Source organism: Malaya genurostris, chromosome 3, assembly GCF_030247185.1.
Source record: "Malaya genurostris strain Urasoe2022 chromosome 3, Malgen_1.1, whole genome shotgun sequence".
NCBI classification, from domain to species: Eukaryota; Metazoa; Arthropoda; class Insecta; order Diptera; family Culicidae; genus Malaya; species Malaya genurostris.
Window position 1 is genome coordinate 145,632,241 of NC_080572.1, and position 24,187 is coordinate 145,656,427.

The 24,187-nt window shown below is 33.7% G+C and overlaps 1 protein-coding gene across 4 annotated transcripts in view; it reads left to right on the plus strand.

Moving 5' to 3' along the window:
- Positions 1 to 551: 551 nt before the first annotated feature.
- The window catches only part of LOC131435423 (kinesin light chain), a 331,832-nt gene continuing 308,196 nt past the window's right edge, over positions 552 to 24,187 (plus strand). For 2 of the 4 annotated variants that reach the window (XM_058603288.1, XM_058603291.1), the window contains exon 1: positions 553 to 708. The gene's annotated coding sequence lies outside the window, so the exon portion shown is untranslated. Of the gene's footprint in view, positions 709 to 993; positions 1,145 to 24,187 lie in introns of those variants that run through there. The other 2 variants (XM_058603292.1, XM_058603289.1) reach the window with 2 other exon arrangements.

Consider the following 24,187-nt stretch of genomic DNA (forward strand, 5'->3'; position numbering starts at 1 on the left):
GGTCTCACTACCAACAAGCTCTGTACCTTTTTCCTCAACCGCTCTGTACTTTTTGGTGGTAAACTGAGCTCGATTTCAAAACTCTGAAAATCTGTGATTTATTCCAGAATCTGTGAAAATCTGTGACCATTTTCAGAAATCTGTGAAAATCTGTGTCATTTTTAAAATCTGTGCATAAATTGAAAATCTGAGAAACACAGATTAATCTGTGAACCTGGCATCCCTGGTCACGTCTCACCTTTCCGCTTTATATATTCCATCCTTGCTCACCCTTGCGTACTATCATTCTATAATTTTCAATTTCTGTTTCTACAAAAATGGTATCTGGTTAGGTGAGTATCGCAAAAAGAAAAAAGTAATAATGACTACTATACATAGTCGTTAATAAAGAAAAAGTAAAAAAATAATGTTTTCTTTCTTACTTTCTGTGAGATCTGTAAAAATCTGTATTAAATTGAGGAAATCTGTATAATATCTGTACTCTGTATGAGCATGTAAAAATCTGTATAATACATATAAATCTGTATAAATGGCATCTCTGATTACAACACCAAAAACGTCAAAGTGGCTCCCAGAGCAGACCCAGACTTGGCTCTGAAATCGTAATGTGAGCTGTCTTGTCTTTTCTCAGCTTAAAATAGAGGAAACAATTATCTAGTGCCAGTTTATAGTGAATATAACATAAAATTGTGAGCTGATTAGTTCTAGGTAGGTGTTATGTATTAAGCACTTTAATCTGGGAAGGTGTTATGTATTAAGCATCTTTAATTACTGTAATGCCAATTGTTTATGTGTTGTTTGGTTCAATATTCAGATATATCACGCCTTTTTTTTGAGAACGGCCAATAAACCATCCATCAACATTCACTTTGAAGAGTAATTTCGAATGACTCGGCACTCGCTGAGAGTAAGTTATAATAGTAAACGGCAGAGAAAAGTTTTCTCTTTCATCTGGTGTTAAATTTAATACTCTGTCTTTCATAGCTCGCTTGCAATTTCTTTCGAAAATGGAAGTTGACAGGTGGCTTATTGGCCGTTCTAAAAAAAAGAGTGATATATATAAGTTATAGGAACGCGTTTCTGATGAATAAAATTTCAACTAAATTGACAGTTTGCAGCTTATCAATCACTGGAGATTAATAACGTAATTTTTATAAGTATAAAAAAGTAAATCCCGTCGTTTTGGCATAATGATGAAACTGCAGTTTTCAAACTAACAAAACCAGGCTGGAATGTTACTATATATATATATATATATATATATATATATATATATATATATATATATATATATATATATATATATATATATATATATATATATATATATATATATATATATATATATATATATATATATATATATATATATATATATATATATATATATATATATATATATATATATATATATATATATATATATATATATATATATATATATATATATATATATATATATATATATATATATATATATATATATATATATATATATATATATATATATATATATATATATATATATATATATATATATATATATATATATATATATCTAGTAACATTCCAGCCTGGTTTTGTTAGTTTGAAAACTGCAGTTTCATCATTATGCCAAATATATATATATATATATATATATATATATATATATATATATATATATATATATATATATATATATATATATATATATATATATATATATATATATATATATATATATATATATATATATATATATATATATATATATATATATATATATATATATATATATATATATATATATATATATATATATATATATATATATATATATATATATATATATATATATATATATCGCGTTTTTTCAAAACATCTGGAAAATAACGAAGATTCTTTTGACGAAATCGGATCTATGATGAAAACAATTTGTGTTCGTTTCTATGTCATATTTGAGCTATTATTTTGTCAAAAACAAACCGTGCTTGAATCGAAGGAAAAACGTCATGAAAAGTCTATTTGGTACTTCAAAACAATTGTATATAACAGTATTAAAAATCGTGTTTCACTTAGCTTCCAATAATCACTTTATCATATTGCGCTCAAAACTTGTACTACTGGAATAAGGGGGAAAGTCGCTTACATAAAAATATCGATATTTCCCTTAAACATTAACGGATTTAAGCACTTTATGACTTGTTGAATAGCTATTACCGTATGAAATCTAAATCTCAAAACATTATGTTTCAATGTTGAATATTTGGACATAAAGCCGTATAACTCGAAAAGTAAACATCCTATCTCAAAAACATTCACAAGATTTAGGAATTTGCGAAATATTGTGCTGAACTCATCGATGATCAACAATCAGCGCTACCATCTCGAATACATCCCACGCCCGGCAGCAATTCATTCTGGATAAAAAAGTTTTTGAATTTGGGAAATTTTACAACTCCCCTTGTTTTATCTCAAATATCATAAAATCGTTGATATATAATATCGGGTATTAATTACACAATATTACTCGTCCTCCATTCACCCCGTATGTGTTTCATCCAGGAATCCCATTACCGCAACATCTGCGATGCGCATGGTTTTAGTTAAGTGTGTCAGTTCGGGTCGTAGTATTTTTTTCAATTCGATGGGTAGTGAATTCACTACTTCGAATTGTCACACAACTGATCAAACACAGCAAATCAATTTGAAGAACAGTTTTGGGCTTTTTGGGCTCAGTTCATAGTAAACAAAAGATATGCTCATAAAATAACTAAGAAGGAATCTCGAAGAAGCCTTACATTAAGCCAAATATATTATATATCAATATGGATCTAGTGATGTATTATTTTACTCGAATAATCAAAATAATCGATTAAAAGGCTAAAGTAATCGAGTATTTGTAATCGATTAACGACAGTGCCACTAATCGAGCTAATCGATTAATAGCAATCAATTAATCGAGATTTATAAAGTTAGGCGCGAGAAGCGAATCCGAGTTGGTGTTTAACATTGGCAAATCAAAAGCGGGAATGATACTAGTAGCAAATCAAAAGGACTCTTTTAGAGTACAAATGAGAAATCGGCTCAGCTTTCACTCTGACAGGGTCCCTCTGTTTTGATGTAAGTGCGTTTCCTACTGTAAGTACATCAGAAAAAAGCTCAGATCAGCTTCTCGCGCTCACTCTGTCTGCAGCATAAGGCTAAATGTTGTTAGAGCAAATTCAGCAGCTGCAAGATTCATATGGGTGGTCTATAATGTAAATGAAACTGAAACAAACGTATCCCCAGCAATCCGTTTTAGTTTTATTTATTCGACCAGTTCTACTGTCAAATTTAAAACTGGTATACATTACCGTTCTATTTTTTCTATATTTGAAACACAGATAAAACGCTGCTGGGGCTGCCAGTTTATTTTGTTATAATTTCTAGATTTAAATTTTAAAACTGACATAAATTATGCATCTAGAGCTAGAACACTCCTGAATATGCCCTTATGATGAGAGTTTCAGTTTCATCTGTCAAAATTCAAGGAAACACGAATTTCAATTTAAATAATGTATTTTGATTAATTCTGCCCACCGTTACAATGTTCAAACATATTTCAATACGTTTGATCATAGATTTTATTGAATTTTCCTCAACCTTCAACCTCATTTTCTCATATTTTTGCGAGAGAAAAATATGCATATAATAATTTTAATATTGTCTATTTAAATAGTAAACTTTATTGTATCGTAACACAAATAAGATCACAGATAAATTGAACCAATTTTTGTCGTGATATAAAGGTATAACAGGGTTGAATTAATAAAGACATTGACGATAACATCAACTAAACCGACATGTAATAAATAGTTAGTTTATTTCAACAATAGAATCAGCCAAAAAACATTTTTTTTCATTTGACTAGACAAAAATTTTGAATCAAATCAAACAGAGAACAATGTTGATGAGAAAGGAAAAAAATCGTTCAAAACAACCTTATTCTAGTTAGAAATCATCATAAATCAAATTTAAATGTCTGCAAACAGTTTCGTTAGTTTAAACATGCTACATTTCTCTGCATGATATTCAACACAGATTTTCATTTGGCAGCTCTGATCAGAGATGCCAGATATTTTCATAGGAAATCTGTATTACTCTCTATAAAAAATCTGTATTTATCTGTATTCACTAACAAAATTAAATTTCAACAATAAAATGGTGTTGAAAGATGTTATTGCAACACATTATGGCTGTAGAATGGTAGATTCGATGAGACCAAGACTTTGCTTCTCGTTACTGCAATCAAATACTAATAGATTGCTCATACGAAAAAGTTTTTATTTTGCTTCTTGGGAGATTCGTATTAAATTTAGGAAATTTGTATCAAATCTGTATTCTGTATGTGTATGTAAAAATCTGTATAATACAGATAAATCTGTATAAATGGCATCGCTGGCTCTGATTCTGTTTAGAATAATTTGATCGATTAATTGCATTAATCGATTAATGCTTAATAGTAATCGATTACACAAATCGACTTCTCTTTTAATAATCGAATACCTAATAATCGATTAATACGAAAAATCAGACATCACTATGGATCACTCTTGCGATTCACGAGAGACATCACAGTAAAGTGCGGTGGTAAAAAAGGTTACTAATACACTACAAATTTTTTAATGCACATATGACAGCCATTCCAATCAGTACACTGAATCAAACAAACCCAAATATATGGAATATTTCTCGATATACACTGCACGAAAAAATAAGCTGTAAATACGGTTTAGAATTGCAATCTAACTCGGAAGAGAACACATTGTTATATAAAAAATCCTCATTTATATAAAAGTGTGTGAAATGTAAACGCAGAACTAAACGAATTAATCTTAATGCTAATTCCAGAATTTTACTAACATTTCCGAATGAAGTATTACAATTTCTTGATTTGAAAATTTAATCCAGTTGTATTCAGGTTTACTGTGATCATGATTCCCGATTCCAGTCATATAAATAAACAATATCAGGTTGTTTAATTTCAGTAGTTTTTTTACGTGTGTTATTTTCATGAGCCGCCCCTCACACACGCCGTTAAACAGCCCCTGTACAAACGATTCAAAATCATTACATCAGCATATTCAGCGTAGATTGCTTCTCAAAAAAACTTTTGTTGATAAAACACGTATTCTTTCTTAAAGTTAGTTGACAAACAATGGGAAGAACAAAATGCGCAGTTTCTGGTTGTGCCAGTTCCAAGTATAATGTATCTTCATTATCATTTTTTTCGTATAAATACTGACAACAGGTAATTACTAATACAAATTAGTTTGGTTTGGGTATGATTCGTCGTATTTCAGATGCAGAGAAGTAGATGCTTGGGTAGAGTTTTGTTGCAATCCTTCCCTCAGTAAAAATAGCGTAATTTGCTCATTACACTTTTTGGACTCCGATTTCTATAATCCACGTAACAAGTCACAAGGGTAAGCAATAATTCATAACTGATAAATCAATTATTGATTTAAACGTATATTTTAACCACAGATTTTACATTCATGCCCGTCCATCCTTATTTCCCGGAACTCTACAAATTTGTCCTACACCACAATACATCGCTGATGATGTTCTTGTGGTCGATAATGAAAGTTGCAAATTTTTGGCAGACGAAACTGATGTTATAGGTGAATTAGAATTGAATGAAAATCAGATGGATTTTTCAAACCCACCCATTTGTATAAAGCCGCAATCCGCTGGTTATGATGTTGTCGTCAAGCACGACCACGATTACTGTAAAGATATTGAGAAAATCACATTTTGCATGGAACGACTTGTTTTAGTCGAACAACAAAACCGTGACCTTCAAAAAGGAATACGGAAAAGCCAAAAACAAATTACAGCGTTTAAGGCTAGAGTTCAAGCTCTAACGAAGGAAAGAGACAATTTAAAAACCATGTTGGCTTCACACTCATCTAAATTATGTGATCCTATATTACTTGAACTTCAAAACAACAAAAATAGGAAACAGAGGGGCGCCAGATACTCTGATAGGATGCGCAATATGGCAATCGTACTACAATATTGTTCAAATAAAGCTTATCGACAGATGAGAAAATTTTTCACCTTACCGTCTGTTATGACGATAAGACGGTGGTTGTCCAAACTGAAAATTAAGGAAGGGTACTCGACGGTTGTTTTGGAGCTACTAAAGTTTAAAGTGGCTGGTTTACCAGAACAAGAGAAGTTGGTAACAATGTTCATAGATGAAATAAGTATATCACAACGATTGACTTATGTTGCGAACTCGAATCCCGATTAATTTATAGGATTTCCAACAAAAGTTGGTAAAGAAGCGATTAATTTAAATCAGAGAGCCAGCACCGCTTTAACGATAATGATTAAATCTATGAAGTCTGGATTCAAACAAGCGATTGGCTATTTTTTCAATCCAAGTTCGTTGAATACTGATCGACTTAGTAACATAGTAGATGAGGGATTGAAGCTGGTAATTAAAAGTGGACTTATACCGAAATTATTAGTTTACGACCAAAATTCAACAAATCGTTCATTATTTAAATTGTATGGAGTCACAGTAGATCGTCCTTGGTTCTTTTTTCAGAACAGAAAAATTTTCGGTGCGTTTGATGCACCTCATCTTGTTAAATCATCACGAAATAATTTGTTGAAACATAATGCTGTGTTAGAAGGAAAAATCTGTAGTTTTCAACATATTATTGATTTGTTTTATGAGGGCATTAAATGTTTTCCTCGCATAGTACCTAGATTAACAGTGAACCATATTCAGTTAGCTCCATACGCAGGAATGAACGTCAGTTTAGCTACACAGACACTAAGTTCATCAGTAACCGCTGGATTGAAAGCTTATGTTAGTTTTAAAAAGCTACCAGAGTCGTGTCTGAGCACAGCAACATACACGGAGAGCTTTGATAATCTTTTTGACTGTGCCAATTCATCAAGTTTCAATGAGACAAAGGTTTGTTCAATCGTGTCCTTTTTAATTTTCACCACAATATTTCATTAACAGGACCTTAAAAAACCGGTTCAAAAGTATTCTGTTCATTGGAAACTTTTAAGTTCTCTGAAAAAACGATTGAAATCGTTACGCTTTATACATAAAGACTGTTTTGATTTGAAAATGGTGAAACACTATCAAAGGTTTGTTTTCGAAGAATTATTTTGACAATATAATATGATTTCAGGAAGCACAATTTTCTAAATTACCGTGTCATTCACGTAAGCCGTATTTTATAGAGGGTTGGCTGATTTATATTGCAGCTTTAGAAAATCTTTGGGAAGATCTTCATGTAAATCACGGATTTTCTTTTTTTGCGAACAAGAAATTTGTCACAGGACTGCCTCGAACACTTTTTTTCGTTGATTCGCTGGAAGAACTGCAACAACAACCACCCAGATGCCAGTAAATTTGCATCTGCATTTAAATCAATTGTGGTCAATCAAATTATTGCACCAAAAAAATTGGGTAATGTCGAGGTAGACCTCAATAAGTACTTTATAAATACTTCAGAGATGTCTAAAGTGCGAATAGTAAAGAGTGAAGAATTTAAAAAGAAAATTGCACCGAATGAAACTGTCAGCAGAATGGAAATTCATCAATCGAATAGTGTGTATTATACCGCTGGTTGGGTAGCATCGAAACTACGACATGAAGATTGCATCAATAGAGCGTATGGTGATACTCGCTTTGTATCACGAGATAACAATTTATTAATTAATCTTAAAAAATTCAAAACCAACTCAAAACTAAATCCATCGGGGCTGTGCATGTTTCGATTTTGTAAAAAATGGTAGCAATTTTTGAAAAGAATTTCGAAACGTTCCTTAAAAAATCAGCGGTAGGTGTTAAACAAAAACTTTTAAATGTCCTATTTTGGTCATATCAGTCTCAAAATGAACAACAATTAGTTTACAATAGTGTGTGTTTTTCATGTGCAAAACTCATAGCTAACAAATATTTCAATATGTTAATCAAGGCCAAACTGCAGGATTTAAATATGAAAATTCAGATAAATGTGCAACAAAAGCGAATAGACAGAAAGAACAAAAAAGTAATGTCGAAGCGTAAGAAACTTAACATAAAAATTTAAAGTTATCGTATTAAAGTATGATTGTATTGTTGAATTGAATGTAAACATTTTCTAATAACATTTATTTTCTATATCATTTTTATGTTTCCAACTACACAATTTGAACATCTGATTATAGAATATACTTACAATAAAATCTTAATCATAATAAATAGCATCACACACCACTGAAACACGTTGAGAAGCAGATCATACGTTATATGCAAATGACAATACCATTCGGATTCACATTTCGCTTGCACGAGCATAATCATTCGCATTATCAGGATGGTGCGTGTTTGTAGGTATATTTTAAATGATCGGATAAAAAAGTCGGCCTGCATACCGATGAAACAGTTAATAGATCGAACTCCTTTCCAAATAAATATGAAAATTTCCAAATAAATATGAATGTCCGAGTAAAACGATTGGCCATTTTGTTTGGTTGTTTGTTTTGAGCATATCATTGAACAGCAGATATGTAATACTACGGCATATTATTGTTTGTAATGCTGTTGGCGCTACTGGTACTGTTCGATGTCTTTAATTTACTGTTTATCCCTGTGACAAACATGTCGAATTCATAGTAACACTCTACAAATAAATATATGCTCTCATATCATTTAATAGGACCTAATAGTGAAGTTTTACCTGGGAAATAAAGCACCAAACATGAAAGGAAAACGTTTTAGTCACATCTAGTTCTTGGCTTGTTGTTGTTGTTGTAGTTTGTTCGATTATGGCTCGAGGGACATTGCCTCATATCCGCCAACTGCTTAGTTCTTGGCTTGTTTGTTGACTTAATTTTATCTGCAAACAGCGTTGCCAGGATGCCAGATTTTTCTCGCTTCGCCAGAAACCAGATCTTTTGCCAGATTTTTTTTTCAGATCTCACCAGCAATGCTGTAAAACTTCATTCAATTCAATTGAAACTGAATGTGGAACACATTGACGATCTCTGTAATGCAGTAAACTTCACTCTCTGACACACACAATATTTGCTGACGGCCCGAACGGGCAGCATTCAATCCATCACTCGTTTCTCTTCAATACAGGCTCAGTTTAACCACCGTCAGTTGATCTCTTGAAATGACAAAATATCTCTTTCAATAGTGTGAGAGCGGCCTTCAAATGAGGTTCATGTAAACGTTCGAATTGGTTCAAGATAATAGATGAAAGACAAACCAGATAGCTGAAATATCCATCACAGAATACACATAAAATAATTGTTTCCTCCTTTAGTTTTCATTTTTAATACTGTACTCCATTTATAATTCTATTCGTTCGAATTTGCTTACTACCAAGAGCGAAGACATTGAAGCAGGTAGACTACTTGGCACTCGAAACTGAGCAAGCAAAACTTCAAATGACTAGGTATGATTAATCAACTGACGATGAATTCCGGGAGCTTCACTTGAAAATGGCAGCCAAAGTCAAGAGAATTAGTAGGGATGTGCTGACTGTCAGCGGCCATAAATTTCATTTTCATCTTATATTATTCAATTGAAAATGAAATTTTACCGCACTGCTCACCAGATCTTTACGGTTTTGGTCTCTTTACGATACGTGGCGTTTTTTTTTTTACTTACTGAAAATGAAGCCGGTCAAAATGTCCTTGTATATCGTTGGACCCAGACAAATCCAGGAAATTTTTAAATCAGAGACTGATTTTTGAAAAAATGATCTGGCATCCCTGTGTACGATCGAAAAGGTGTAAGGGTGTGCACATTTTCATGTATTAGAAGAGTTTCAAAATCTTCTGAATAAATTCTGACATGATTGAAAATCAATTTAACCTCTCAATATTCTAAACGTTATATCAGCTGTTTTTTGTAAAGAACATCGAGTTTTTCGTCCCTTCGAAAAAAACAAAGCGAGTTCTTCGTTCCTCCGAATAAATGCTGCAAAACATAACAATTTAGTATATCAATAAACCTAGAGCTATCAATTGAAGTAAAAGTAATACGTAAAACTGGTTCTTCTGCGTGCTGTATTGCACTTATCATACTATTTATTAACATTTTTTCAGTGATAAACAAACTTTCTGTTTGTCGAATTTTGGAATGGTTCGTCTGTTGAATGAAATTAAATTACTTTTTAGAAAATAAATATCGAAATTTCAAATTTTGACTAGAAGTTTAAACTATTTGCAAAACAGTTCACAACAAGGGCATATCGCTTAGTATATGCACTTTTAATTCATAGACAATTTATAAAAATGACAATTTTCTTTTACATTCTAACTTTCCCTGAGAGAAAAGATAATGTGCAGCTAATTTAAATAATTGAAATTCAATGTCATGAACGCAATGGAAAAATATCGCAATCAAAGTAACTTGAAATACACCGTCCATTTCATTTTAATTTTATATATCAGTGATCGGCCAAACATTGCCTTCACAGTCTATAGGTTTCGTCTTTTTCAACACTACTCATAACATTCATGAGCAAAGTTAAATACTACTTCATAACTCTTGAAAGTGAAGACGATAGGTCTTAAAGAACGTAATTCTACATTATTTATAGGCCATATTTACTTTCGTCAGAGAAAATACATTTAAATATGAAATCTATTTGGGCATCATGCTCAATTAGTTTTGACATTTCACTTCTGGGTGCACGCTAAACGCAAACTGCTTAGCATGACTGAACTAATAGCCTTGAGCGTCACAAGATGGTGTTACTGTGATGTCCTTTTCGATTTGTATTGAATTCGTTAAAGTGATCCATATTGATATATAATATATTTGATTAAGCGCTAATACTGATGGATATATATTTATTTATTTATTTAGGTATAATCAACAGACACAATATGGTCCTAATGATAATTTCTAGTAATATATAAAAAATTTCCAAGTATCCTACTGCGTGATAGATTGAAGTCAAATCCTGATGAAACGCGGTCGAATGCAAGCCAATAATAACATTGTTAGCACCGTAGTTAGTTCGTCGTAAAGGAAGTCGAAGAAATGCACTGTTGCGAAGACTGTTCACCATGGAAATCAGTAGCAATCGTCATGCAAACCATAAGATAGTAGCGATGAATTTCATAAGTAGGGGTTATGCAATATGTAAATAACTTATAACATTCATATCTATATTTCTACATTAATCATAAGTCTACCTAACGAACATAATAAGTATGATTTATGAAATCCATAAGTAGCTCAATGAAATTTTTTTTCTGAGGGTCATAAGATTGACTGTTCACCATGGAAATCAGTAGCAATCGTCATGAAAACCATAAGATAGTAGCGATGAATTTCATAAGTAGGGGTTATGCAATATGTAAATAACTTATTACATTCATATCTATATTTCTACATTAATCATAAGTCTACCTAACGAACATAATAAGTATGATTTATGAAATCCATAAGTAGCTCAATGAAAATTTTTTTCTGAAGGTCATAAGATATGATTTCCATATGGGAAACTTGTAGGGAAATATCATAAGTGTTTCTTATGAAATTCAGTTGCTTTTTTGCGTCCGTGTACAGTTCTAGTGCAAAGATGCCAGTTTGTCGTTAAATTCGCAGATTCCTCAGTGAAGCGTAAGCAGACTTTTTGTTCCCGTAAATTCGTGTTTTTGCATATATTTGTCAAATTTTACAGACCATGACTTGTTTTTAGCTCACTTGACCAATTCATCATATTTCATATAGCACTTGAAACCCGTAGACTTTTTTTAACCGTATTCCAAAAATTACGCAAATGTTATCTGGCATCACTTAGAATACGGATTTATTTGAATCAACGTTGCCAGGTATACCGATTTATCGGTATTTATACAGATATTTGACCTCTATACCGCAATCCAGATATGTACTCCCAAAATACCTATATATGCTATATATGGAAGATATGCTCAGAAAATAACTAAGAAGGAATCTCGAATATGCCTTACATTAAGCGCTAATACTGATGGAGCAGCCACTTTCAGATGTACGACCCACAAACCCTTGTATTCAGTATTTGTTACGTTAAATAATCTTCCTCCGCATTTACGTTTTTCAAAACATAATCTAATTGTAGCTGATATATGGCTGTCCAAAGGCGAGCCGAATACCAATCTTTTGTTCAAGTACATGTGCGTTGAGTTACAAAGATTAAAGCAAGATGGACTCACTGTTGGTGCTTCCTTATATACTGTTTCTTTACTTCAAGTTAATATTGATTCAGTGGCGAGATGCAAAGTTCAAAATATGAAACAATACAATAGGTCTTTTGGTTGCACCTATTGTTTGCATCCAGGCGAAATAAAAATTACGAATATTTCAAGGTGTTATCCATGTTTGAAAAATGTTCCGACTGGTGTAGAAAAACTAGGCGTGATGGGGAAAACAGTATTCGCTTATCTTGTTGACTTCGACATCTTCGCGTGTTTCCCGCCTGACTACATGCATTTTTTTTATTGGGCGTTATGAGGCAGCTAACAGTTCGGCTGAAAAGTTCGTATCGTTTAATAGAAACACACATTTTTTTGCCAAAATTCGTTTTTATTATTCAACATAATTGCCATCAGAGGCGATACAGCGATTATAGCGATCTTCCAACTTTTCGATACCATTTTTGTAGTACGATTTGTCCTTTGCCTCAAAATAGGCCTCAGTTTCAGCGATTACCTCTTCATTGCTTCTAATATTTTTACCAGCGAGCATTCTCTTGTGGTCTGAGAACAGGAAAAAGTCACTGTGGGCCAAATCTGGAGAATATGGTGGATGAGGGAGCAATTCGAATCCCAATTCGTTCAATTTCAGCATGGTTTTCATCGACTTGTGATACGGTGCATTGTCTTGATGAAACAAAACTTTTTTCTTCTTCAAATGAGGCCGTTTTTTTTTTTTAAATTTCGTCCTTCAAACGCTCTAATAACGCTATATAATAGTCACTGTTGATGGTTTTTCCCTTTTCAAGGTAGTCGATGAAAATTATACCATGCGAATCCCAAAATACAGACGCCATAACCTTACCGGCCGATTGTTGAGTCTTTCCACGCTTTGGGTTCGGTTCATCGCGTGGAGTCCACTCAGCTGACTGTCGATTGGACTCCGGAGTGAAGTGATGGAGCCATGTTTCGTCCATTGTTATATATCGACGAAAAAAATCGGTTTTATTTCGATATAACAGCTCCAAACACTGCTCAGAATCATCAATTCGTTGTTGTTTTTGATCGATTGTGAGCTCACGCAGCACCCATTTTGCACAAAGCTTTCTCATATCCAAATATTCGTGAATAATATGTCCAACACGTTCCTTTGATATCTTTAGGGTGTCAGCTATCTCGATCAACTTCACTTTACGGTCATTGAAAATCATTTTGTGGATTTTTTTTCACGTTTTCATCGGTAACAGCCTCTTTTGGACGTCCACTGCGTTCATCGTCTTCGGTGCTCATATGACCAGTACGAAATTTTAAACCACTTACGAATTGTTGCTTCGCCCGGTGCAGAGTCTGGATAACACTCATCAACCCATTTTTTGGTGTCGGCGGCACTTTTTTTCATCAAAAAGTAGTGTTTCATAAACACACGAAATTCCTTTTTTTCCATTTTTTTCACAACAACAAAAGTAGCTTCACTCAAAATGCAATATCTCACAAATTAATAATCAGACAGTTGTCAAATTTATACACGTATCTTTTGAGGGTTGGTACTAACTGAAAATGGTATGGATTTAATTCTAGTAGCGCCCTCTCATAGAAACGATACGAACTTTTCAGCCGATCTGTTATGGTGTCTATGGAAAGTGAGATTCATAGACAGCCATTTTATATTGGAAATCGTGGGGATAAAATTGAACAAAGGTTGTTAGCCACCAAATGCCTTTCCAAGGTACCCACGACAACTCAAAGAATACAAGAAATTCAAAGCGAATGAGTGGGAACCAATACTTCTCTATTATTTGTATCCGATTCTTCATAGTGTCTTACCTCTACTATATTTGATTCATGTAATGCTATAATCAACAAACAACTATCAACACTTAGATCCAACATTGAACGAAAGAATAGTTTCGTCTTGTGAAAGGAGCTTGGCAATATTTCTACATCAGTTCGGAGAACTATACGGCAAACACACCATGTCGTACAATGTTCATTTGGTGAATCATTTAGTCGAAGCAGTTCGTAATTTTGGAGCACTGTACAATTTCTCGTTGTTTCCATATGAAGCAGGTAGATTAAAAATGTGTCCTCAAAGATTTTTAAAACGACATTTTGTTTTCAAGGAATAGAAATGTTGCAGGCCTTTCGGCAGGGAAATAAAAAACCTCTTCTACAAATCGAACGTAAATACTACATGCACAAGTTATGTCATCGCCACCATGATGTCACCTCAAATGTCGGAAAGTGGATTCAGTTAATATGGTCGAAACCAAAAATCGTAGTACAATTTGATTCTACCAAGCTATATATTTTCCAAGACACCCTGACATTCAACGCTGATGTATCTGAGAAATTATTCAGTACCCATAGTAAAGCTTATGTTAGAGGCCTAAATCTGTGAACCAGAAAAGCATGTCAAGATTACTAATATGATGATTCATGGATTCACATGCATGACAATTTTTATAATATTGTTGATATTTGATGTGACCAAAATAATTCTATTTACATTGTTGGTCAACAGTTACGCACCGAGAAATTGTTCATAAATGTTTATTCCTGTGTTTATTACTGATCTATTTAAATTTATGAAAATTAACGACTCTATTCAACAGTGTATACAAATGTCTATAGAATTATACGATAAAACATTGCATTCAATATCGAAATCTAAAATTCGTACTCAAATTGATTGAGTGCTCCTTCTAACAACAAATAAAACTTTGAAGCAATGCAATAGGAGCACTAAATCCTTTGATGCTGTGTTTTGATCCATCTTTTATTCGGACTTAGGCAAAACGATTATCACTAAATAAATGGGTTTTGAACCCTTTCATCTAAAACATAACGAAACTTAAAAGAGCAAAAATTACATTGATCTTTATTTGTTATTCACACCTACCCGGGATCATCTGGTTTACATGTGTCATATTGAAACAATTATGTTGCCAAAAACGAACCGTGCCTAAATCGGTCCGAGGCAAAATTTCATTAAAAAGTGTGCTGTACACAGTCTTTTTTGTACTTAGAAACAGGCCTTCCGAGTTCTCATGAGTGCACAAATGCGACGGAAAGAGCGCGGTTCTATAACATTTCCCCGAAAACCATTCTCCAGAACATAAAAACCGAAGCTTTTTCCCCAGAAATTTATTGCCCAGAAAGTACTAATCTCCAGAAATACAAACTCTAGAAAGTAAGAAAATCCAGAAAAAAAATCCCAGAATGTTCCAAAGTCCAGAAAACCATACACTCGAAGGCATTAGTCGCTAAAACAGTATTATTAGTATAATATCGTTTGGCATGATGGTTATTTGGCATAATAGTTATTTGGCATAACAGATCAACATGCTGCTTAATAGAAATTGTTCTAATTTACTGCAATTTTGAAAGGTCTAATGCGGCTACGCCTCATCGTTTTTAATAACCTGCTGCCGCTCGTTCGAACTTAACTGAGGGATAGCCCCTAGCTTTGGGTAATCCGGGCAAATGCACGCAACTAGACAGAGGTGAGTGGCCGGCGCTTCCGGCGGCGGGTCGCGGCGCACTCGCGGCCTTCGGCCGTCTCGGCCTGAAACATCTATGACGAACAGAATATTGTGTGAGCATTAAATAAAATAATTATATAAAATGGTCGTATGCTATTTACTACCCTTTATCACTAGACCAAATTAAAGACGAAAGCTTGCTACTATAAACTATATGCAGAAACAAATACCCAATTTAAAGAAGCTATGTTTAAATTTAAATAATATAGCTAAATAATTTCACCCGTTATATAATTTGATTATTTTTATCAAACTCGTTATTTTTAGAACCCTCTTTGTCAGACTAACAAAGCTTGAAATAGTTGCCTTGGAAATTACAGTTAATGAGTATTCACGAAATTTTCGCGAAAATTATTTTTGTTGGACTGGTTCATTCTAGTCAGGCGCGTACCCAGAAAAAATTTCGGGGTGTGTTTTCATAATATTGGGGAGACCGGGGCTAAATCGGACACTTTTTAGAAATTGAAAAAAAAATCCATTGAAGCTGGGTTTTTATCCAAATCATTTCTACCGCGTCATCTTCAAGCGCGTTTACAAAGTCAATCTCTGAATTGAAATATTAGCAGGTTGATAAGATATTTAAGCTGTCCAGTTTAACAACGTGTCCGGTCTAACCCCTAAATCCCTTAATAATTTCTTAAGTTTTGGAGGGGGGGTTTAATCCAGTGCTGTAGTTGCGGTTAGTCACAGTTAGTCAGTGACTAACCAGCTCATAAAACTTCAACTTCTCAGAAATCAAGAAAATTTGTTTTTGGAAATTTTGATAATGACTGATTCAAGTAACCACGAAGAGTGCAAAAGCAATAATACCTATTTAGATATCAAATCGTTATTTATTTATTAGCTAAATAAATAACATCTTGTAAGGATAATAAGAAAGGGCGCCTTAGGAATGATTCCTGGGCACAGAATCACGATAGGAGAAATGAAAGGGCACAAACTATTATTTATTTTTAAGCTAAATTAATAACATCGTGTAAAGATAATTTTCAAGGGCGCCTTAGAAATTATTCCAGGGCGCAGAATCCCAATAGAAGAAATGAAAAGGGCGCCCATATAATTTATTCCAGGGCGCATGGTTAAAATATTTTAATATACATCAAATGATCTAACTGAGGGCGCAAATCATTATTTATTTTCAAGCTAAATAAATAACATCTTGTAAGGATAATTTGAAAGGATGCCTTAGGACTGATTCCAGGGCGCAGAATTACGATAGCAGAAATGAGAAGGGCGCCCGTATAACTTATTCCAGGGCGCAGGGTGAAAGTATTTCAAGATACATCAAATAATTCTACAGAGGGCGTAAATCATTTATATTTTTTTCAAGCTAAATATAACATTTTGTAAGGATAATTTGAAAGGGTGCCTTAGTATTGATTCCAGGGCGCAGAATCACGATAGGAGAAATGATAAGAACGCCCATATAATTGCTCCTGGCGCGCAGGTTGAAATTATTTTTAAATACAATAAATAATCCTAGTGAGAGCGCAAATCATTATTTATTTTCAAGCTAAATAATTGACATTTTGTAGGTAAAATTTGAAGAGGTTGCCTTAGGAAAGATTCCAGGGCGCAGAATCACGGTAAGAGAATTAAAAAGGGCTCCCATATCAATAATTTTAGTGTGCAGAGTGAATGTATTTTTAAATACATCAAATAATTCTACTGAGGGCGCAAATCATTATCTATTTTCAAACAAAAAAAATCTTGAAAGCCTAATATGAAAGAGCGCCTCAGGAATGATTCATGGGCGCCGAATCACGGTAGGAGAATTGATAAGGGCGCTCTTAAAATTAATTCCAGGGCGCATGGTGGAAGAATTTTCAATTACTTTATATAATTCTACTGAGGGAGCAAATCATTGTTTATTTTCAAGCTAAATAAAAAACATAAGTACGGAGTGCCTGAGGATTGATATCAGGGTGCAAAACGAATTTTTTGTAAAGCTTTCGAAAGCATACATGGAGCGCAAATTCTTTATTTTTGAGTTATATAAATAGAATCTCGGAAGGAAGCAATGAATAAGTCAGCTTTGAGCAGCGCTGCCTTAACAACAATTTTTATAACATTTATTATATTCAAACATAAAATATACTAGCATCTATAACTGTCTGTAATCTTCATCATTAGCTTTTAATAGTTTCAAGTTGACTCTATTGAAAAATTGGACAATAATGTAGTTTTGAGCAAGCAATGATGAAGTTCACTAATTTTGAACGAGGTGAATTTTTATGAATACTGGCATCTTTTCTTCAAACTAGGCCTTGTTTAGTGAAGGTCGGTATAGTAGAATTAATTACCACATGAATTTAACTGATGGCGATTTCATTTGTATTTTCCTATTTCTTATATGCATCTGAGATAAGATTTTATCATTTTGATTAAATACTGACTCAATACATAGTGAGGTAGTTCACCTTTCGATAACATGCACAAAAGCATTAAATTCACTTGTGAAGAAGCAAATAACAGCAGACTTCTCAGACATTCTCATCACAAGGAAGACGGAAAACCTATCTTTTTTAATATATATAAAGCTAACCAATACAGAAAGTATTATACGTTATACTTCTAATTATTCTCATCAGCTTAAAATGTTACCTTTTCACCATTTGATTCATTGAATGCTTAAACTTGCTCACGGAGGAAATGCGGTAAGAAACGAGAAAAAATACATTCTCGATATTGGAATGCTCAGTGGATATTCGGAGCCATCAATTCAAACAGTTTTTGATAAAAAGAAAAACTGTTGAAAAAAACAATCACTTCCTACTTTAACCCAACCATGAGAAAATTCAAAGAGAGTTTCAGTAAGTAAAATTAGATAAGGTTTTCATTCCAAGTCAAAAATAGCTTAATATAGAATATAAATAAGCATTTTCTTCTGAATATGTGATATTCGTGTTTATCAATTACCCAATTTGCTTAGCATTGGTCGTCTTAAGGAAAAAAACCAAAAACCTAAGCAGATAAATTATTCCAATTCATTAAATGGTGTGCTTGTAATCTAATATTTCTCGGTTCAAGTCGCGCTGTTTCTATCAATATTTGTTGTTTTTTATCCCAATTTGATTTCAATCCATGTAATTTTCAAATCACACAATTTCCATGTTCTTGAATATAAATTCGTGTGAAAAACGACGCTTCATTCATGTTCATCTTATGAGATGTAAAATCACAAGATTTTTTCGAACTGTGTCTATATTGAAATATTCAATAGAAATTTCGCAACTTTCGCAGCAAGATGTTTTCAATACAATCAAAAGCCTGAATATATATCAAAACTCAGCTCTGAAGAAGTAGATTTGGAACTCTATCTCACAATCACACAATCGGAACTATTATTTGAAAGAATAATAAATACAGAAAGTGAAATATTGACACCTGGGTACTTCGAAACATTCAGATTATGATAACACATTATGTCTATTGCAAATGAGTCTTCATGGTTGATTTGTGTGGCAATAATAGAGCTTCAGGAAACTTAAAAAAGAGTTACCTAAAAAGGAGTTGTTGAGGAAAATACAGCGCCCCGTTCGCATCAAATAAGTCTGATACTAGCACTATATAACCGTTGTATACAAAAATACGAAGATGAAGAAACAACAATCCCCGTTATAAAAATCTAACTTCAGTCAATTGCAATGCGCCCCTGTACCATGGAAATCAAGGCGCCCCATCAACAACGTCAGCGACTAACCAATGAAATTTGAACAACTACAGCACTGTTTTAATCTCTCCCCCCATGTATACGCGCCTGATTTTAGTAGATGCTTTCCTGGTAAAAGATCTGTTCCTATGTTGTTTCTGTATTATTTTCCATTCTAGGTATTTGCTTCTTCTGGGAGATGGTATTCTGGGGAATGGTACATTCTGTTGTATGTCTTTCTACTAATTGATACCTTCGTGACTATGGTTTTCTGGAGAATGGTACAATCTGGGGAAAATACTTCGTTGCTTTCTTTTCTGGGAAATGGTTTTCGAGAGATTGTCGTACAACCGTACGAGACGCGTAGCGAGCGCATAGAAACTAGATGTGCTGTTTGAAATTTTAGAGCATCGCATTTTCTTCTGCGCGCGGCTCGTGAGCTTTAGTCTCATGAGACAGCGCACGAGATTATTTACGAGCGCTGTTTGTGTGAGTCGCGCCTCGGTAGAAGCAACTGTTCGCACCAATTTTGCTTCTTACTTTTCGCGCAACTAGCGCGATTTGCAGCGCACGTAGGCCGTGCATATATATTTTATGTAATATAACGGCTGAGCTTATTTGATAAATCTGGACTCGAATAGAATCTAGCTCGTTGGTCACAATGAATGAGAGTTGGTTTAGTTATTTTTTAACTTCATATATTGTAGAAAATATCGTTGAAATCAGACAACATGGTCAAAAGTTTACATATTCACGGTAACATTAGTTCGAGATCGCTTTGCAATACTTGGCATTTTCAGTTTCATATGGTTTGAAGCATGAATATTTTCGAAAATTGTTGAGCGTGATTTGTTCCCTGCATGCATGGTGTTCCGGCTTGTTTTTGAAATCAACCATATCTTCCATCGCACAAACAAATAAGAATTTTAATAAACTTTAAACCTACTACTTCTAAAACGTATGGATTCGGAAATCAATTACCGAAATAGTAAAATTTAATTGAATGGAATTTAGATTATATTTCAAGGTATTCATTGCTTTGTACATGATTTAAAGTAGATTTAAATTGATCAGAATAACCAACACATTTCAAGGCCATATTTTCAAAATTTTCATGTTTGAGCACGCAAACAATTTTGAAAAACTTTACAGAGGGACTTTTTAAGAATCTAACCAGGATTTTGAAAAAGTTGAGCTTAGTTGCCAGCAGTCAGTTTACAAATAATCCGGAGATATAACAACTTTTCAACATTTGTTAAAATTCGTACTCTGATCTGACGTTATTAAATATTCTTAGAAATGTGAAAAACATATATATGTTGTATATGTTTTTGTTTTTTTTCCCCGAGTTGGCGGTTCAATGCATAGGGCGCTGGTTCTACAAACCAGTTGTCGTATGTTCGAGCCCCGACCTGGAAGGATTCGTAGTGTTAGTAGAATCCGTAGCACTAGCCATGCACTGGTTCTGTACACTCTGAATCGGCTGCGAAGTCTGTTGAAACAGAAGGTCAAATTCCACTACAGGAATATAATACCAAGGCTTTGCTTTTATATATGTTTTTTACTTCTGCCATCTTTGCACCAACTTTGTTGTGTTTTATTTATCAATCATTAACATGGTGTTCAATACCTTATGTGAATTAGTGATTGGAGAAAAAAATGAGATGGAAAACGCTAGGATGTTCGGCTGAATTGTAGGATATTGAAGACTATTTAATAATTTTGAATCAAATTTATTAACACAGTTTTGATATTTGCATTCTTATTAGGGCATATCTTCAATTTTATTAAATCAACTTTTTTAAATAATTCACTATTCGGGCGAATTATAAGAATGTTCTGAAGAGTTTCATCGTTCAAACTAGTTCGGTGATCCGTAAGTATGAGAGCGAGGCCACTGAATGAGCGTTCGACGGTCACCTATGTGCACGGTATGCCCAGAAAAGTAGCTGCTAGTGTATACAAATCAGGATCAACGTTTTTTTTTGCTGTGCTAAACCTGTAGAACACTTTCTTCAAGATCATTCAATTTCATCCTTGGCATTCTTGAAAGATTTTTCACTGCATCCATAACTTTGATTGGCTGATTGTCAATAGCTGTTTTCTCTAGTGACGACAAATATATTTCGAATTCGTCGTCTTGATTTTGATTGTGCTCATTCGATTGATTCGACCACCCACATTTCGGAATGTAAAGGGTTCGTAATGTTTGCCATGTTGGACCAATAAACTCCTGAAATATTTTAGTAATTTTAGCAATTCAAAAAAAATATTTTATATATTTTCCTTCAAAACAATCGCTATGGCATGTTAAAAAAGACTCGGTTTACCATCGCCAATTCCCTTTCTTCGTCAGTAATAAGTGGACTGTTTCGGTAGTTAATTCTCTGGTCGAAAAATATTCCTGCTAGGAAGCATTTGTTGTTCATTAACTGTTAATTAATTGTTCATTAATTGTTTTTTCCTTTTTTCCATAGCAGCTACAACAATTGCTGCGAGGTTTCTAGATGATAATTTCAGTCGAAAACAGCATTGTTCCCAAATTAAAAAATCTCCGAAAGTAATTTGGGTATTCTGAAGTCTAATAGTCGCACCTGCAACGGGCTTAAAAACTCTTCAAACTCCGCAATGAATTTTCACAACTTTTTCTCAACGACTAGTTCTCCGATTTCTGTTGTTATAGAAGAAATAAATTCCTGCTCTTGCAATAACGATTGTATCATGGAATAAGCACTATTCCATCTCGTAATACAATCTTATTTGGGGACTGGTTTTTTTACTAACTTCTAACATAGCTTTATACTGCAACTTCCTGAGAACTTTCACAGCTGTGCGAACTTCAATCAAGTAGTCCTTCAAATCGCCATGTTTTAACGAATCATTCACAACCAATTACAGTGTGTGCTCTGCACAACGGACACCTTGTAAGACTGGTTCTATAAGGTTTTATTGCAGTCCCGCTTTGGTTTCATTTGAATCGCTTTCAGATTCAACTTCAAAGCAGTCGTCTTCGTTTCCACTGTCTTTAACATCCTCTTCCATGTCGATTGAACGGTTGAAGGTTATTTCTTGAAACGATCTTAAGCGGTTTATCGTTGATAACATGTTACTAGCATTGTCTGTTGATAAGGTTAGTACCCTATCGATGCCAATTCCAAATGGAGCAAGAATTTCTAACAAATGCGAGGATAAATTAGCAGCTGTATGCCTCTCGTACAGTTCGATTATTCCTAGTGTGCGAATTTTAATGACTGCTTTGTCTATGAACTGAATGTTGAATCTCGATTGTGTCTACTGGCAGCATCTATTTTCAAGCATATCAGGATCCGAGATGTTTCGTTGGAAATTAGGTTAGTTATTTGCACTGCGATATATTCTAACATGCTTTTCATGTTTTCCGGGTTTACGTGTTTTAGTTGCAATCCTTCTTCTATTGGTTTGGTTAGTGCTTGAAACGCTGGATACGTGAGCATATTCAACAGTAACCCGTGTACGGTAACTAGCTCGACAAGTGATGAAATGTATATTTTACGATTAGTTCGGACCTCGATCTTTGAAATTTTCCGAAATGGTCCTGCTTGTTCATCGTCTTCAAGAAGGCCAAACGCGTAAATCAGTCGACTTTTTGTTGCAGATAAGGCATGTGGCTTGCTTTGCCGAAAAGTTTATTGAAACCAGCTCTTCGTCTTTCAACATTTTCTTACTATGCTGTATCACTTAAATATCAACTAACACCTGTATCACTTTAATTTAAATACTTATTGCTTTTCGAATTACAACAAATGAGCACTGCACTGCTAACATCTACTTGCTGTTAGAATATAAAATAGCGTTTACAAATGACAGTTTCGCTCTTCCTTCTAAAGTACATGTACATATGGGAAACGAATCTTTTTTGTCTGTAATGTAGTGTTTACACTATTGGTGGTTGCCAGTATGCTGGTGCCAGACACGCAACAACTGACAAAGCTTACGCTATTGCTGGCTGGGCTGGTAAAATCAAGATAAAAAATCGTCAAATCGAAATCACTACCGAAGAAGATCGCTTGTGATCTTTCTCAATAAAGATCACCACTGATCTGATCTTTTTAAGATCATTTAATCAGTGATCTTTAAATCACATCGATTAAAATCGGTACTGATCTTTTGCCACACAAAATCGGTAGTTTTGAGCTAAAATGATTCGTGATTCATGTAATATCAATCATTGGATGATTTGATCACCTTTGAGCACTATGAAAGAAAATCACACTAGTACTCATTTTATAGGCACCAAAGACTTTGTTTACTTCCAGCTAGTTGATGATGCAGATGATGTTGATGCACTATTTTCATTATTGCTATTCGAATTAATTTAAAATTTAAAAAAGTGAAAAGAGCGCATGTTTCAAGCATATAGCAGGCGCAGCGTTTGAATGACGCGTTTGAATTGACGTAGCAGAACCTGTACTCCTGTTACTTCTGTGTACCGTATTCAAGCTAAATAGGGTGAATTAGAGCTGCATAACATACTTTGTGATTGAACATATTTTCTTATCATTATAATGATTATTAACCACAGCCTATATGTCGATATTATTTGTTGCTGAAATTCCGATGCAGCTGACCAAATAAACTCATTCAAAATCTTTCCTTCTTTCTGTCATATTTTCATTAAAGTAGCTATGATTTTTCCCAATTTCTAGCGATTGGTGCAGTTTCAAGCTCATATAAATTGACAAAAATTATACTTCTATTCAACCGTTTGAAGACATAATCTTTCAATACTCATATTATGCAAAATTTATTTATTTCACTACTAGCCATACTGTGC